Source organism: Phaethon lepturus, unplaced genomic scaffold, assembly GCF_000687285.1.
Source record: "Phaethon lepturus isolate BGI_N335 unplaced genomic scaffold, ASM68728v1 scaffold17973, whole genome shotgun sequence".
Taxonomy (NCBI): domain Eukaryota; kingdom Metazoa; phylum Chordata; class Aves; order Phaethontiformes; family Phaethontidae; genus Phaethon; species Phaethon lepturus.
In genome coordinates, this window is record NW_010527209.1 from 30744 (window position 1) to 33082 (window position 2339).

The 2339-nt window shown below is 37.6% G+C and overlaps 1 protein-coding gene across 1 annotated transcript in view; it reads left to right on the forward strand.

Annotated features, from left to right (window-relative positions):
• The window catches only part of MICU2 (mitochondrial calcium uptake 2), a 63051-nt gene that overhangs the window by 1040 nt on the left and 59672 nt on the right, over positions 1-2339 (forward strand). The gene's annotated exons all lie outside the window — the stretch shown is intronic.

The window sequence follows — 2339 nt, forward strand, 5'->3', positions numbered from 1 at the left end:
AACCTTTAATCTTTGCTTGCTGCAGTCTGCACGTAGTGACCAGGGGAGCGCGTTATCTAGCAAAAGCCAAGCATAGCCTGGGATGCTCTGCCCAGCTAGCAGCGAACGTCCGAGTGACTTGGGGGTATTGAGCAGGAAATAGAGAAGGGAATTCAAGGTAATGTGGAAAGGCTTGAGAGGCAAGGGAGGAAGAAGGAGACCTGAATGCACTGCGATTCAAGCCTGTGGGAAACCTGGGGCAGAATTGAGCTTACTGAGCTGCAAGTGATCAAAGAATAGGACACAACAACCTGTAATAAAAGAAGCTTTCTTGTGTCTGCCAAAAATCCATAGGTGATAAGGATACACAACTTCACTGCTGACACACAGCTTCTAATATTCTACAAAGCTGCATATAAATCCTTAAAAGGACTTTATGACCTTGAGAGTCCTGGAGACTCTCAAAATAAGTGGGTTTTTTTAATATATGGCTAACGGAAAGAGTTTTTTCCCCTTCGAAACTTAGGTCATAAAGTTAAAAACCTAGAAGGGATTTTCTTTTGAGTTTTCCAGCCTGAAACACTGAAAGATAGTGAATGCTGAAATTTCAGTTTTGAAGGTGTGGGTTTCAGACAGTTGTCTGTGAAAGCAAGGTTAGAGAGATAAGTGTTTTTCAGTCTTAGCAGTTCATACATATTAATTGGTTACTCCAACTATAATAGTACACGTGCAGATTTTTAATGAATTGGTATGCGGGTAAGATTTATTTGTAATTCAGACAAGTTAATTTCAGTTACTTTGATAATATGAGTAGGAAACAGTGTTAAACAGAAAAAAAATAGTGACAAGAAAAAAATCTTTGCACTAATGCATATTTAGCATTTCAAATTGAGGTCAGCCTTACAACAATAGCATCACAGACAATTCATAGAAAAATGTTTATACGTTAATCTAATGCTCCTAAACATTTTTTAACCATCATTGGTGTGGGTTCATTGGCCAGTAACATAAACACAATAGTAAGCAATTCTCTTCAAGCCATATTGCTTGGAATTTTAGGTTTTCTTTAGATCTGCAAACAGACATAGCATTAGTTAGCAGAGAAATGTGGTGTTTTAAGTATTTTAAAGGCAGTGGTTTGTTCATTGGGTTTAGAAGAGTTTCATATAAAGAAAATAAACAGACTTTTTGTCTGTTTATTTCAAGTGTCCTTCCAGGTATATTGAGAGTAGATCAAGATGGTGAACTTCATAGCTAATGAAAAAAGTGGCAATTATTTTTGGAAGCTTTCTGCTTAGATCATAAAATTAATTCCCTTTCACCCTGAACAGTGGTTGTAGAAAGGAAAACAGGCATGCCAACACTAATCCTAGAAAGCCCTTCACTTACTGGCATACTGAGATGCAATTTTAACATGTGATACTATATACAAATGGTGAGTCTTATAATGCTGAACTTAAAGCTGTAGCGATTTGGTTATTCGCTACCTATTTTTGATTAATCACTAATTAAAAAAAACAACTCTAGGAAAATTTTGAAGCACCCCGGCAGTAACCATTCGTCTTCATCAATATTTGCTTGGAGTTTGCCAATTGGTTGCTGTATATAAGGTATATAATAATGTGGAAGGCTTAGGGCTGTTCTAAAGTTTTGTTTCTGCTGTCTTTTTTACAGATAATAGGCAGGAACATATGACCAGCCTCATGAGCAATTTAGCTGTGTACACCAAGAAATATTGCTGAGGTTGATCACAACATTCTGTTGCTTTGTTCCTATTCAGAGGTAAACGCTCCCAAAGGACAAAAAGGCATGTCAAAAGAGGGGATGAGAAGCACTTACGACTTGGGAATAGGGGTCCTTGTCCAACAGGCTTGCGGTTTTTTGCTCACTGGTGATTGTCTTTGGAGAATCACTTTGAAATCCCCTGTTAGTTGTTCAGCGTAATGGAATTTAGAAGAAAGTAAATGTGGTGGTGTGTAAACCAGATGAGTCGTTGGTGCTAGATCAAAAGTGCTGACGTTAGAAAACACCAAAATATTTCAGCTATGTCCAGATTGTCAAGTGAATTACTGTACACAGTTGGGTGGAATTTATTACTGAAGCAAAAATCTTAGGTGTTCCCTTTGACAAGGTTGCAAAACATGCAATAAATTATGATTTATTATAGAACACTTTCCCAGATAAGAAAACAGATGAACTGTAGTGCAAATATATCAGCTGTCATCCAACCCAGGTGATCTTGAACCCTGCTTGATAGACCTTAGTTCACTAGTTCTGCTCATTTGTTTCCTGGTGCATGGGTTTCTCTATTACTGATTGTCTTTAAGGCAGGCCAAAAATTGTGAAATCTTGGCATTCCT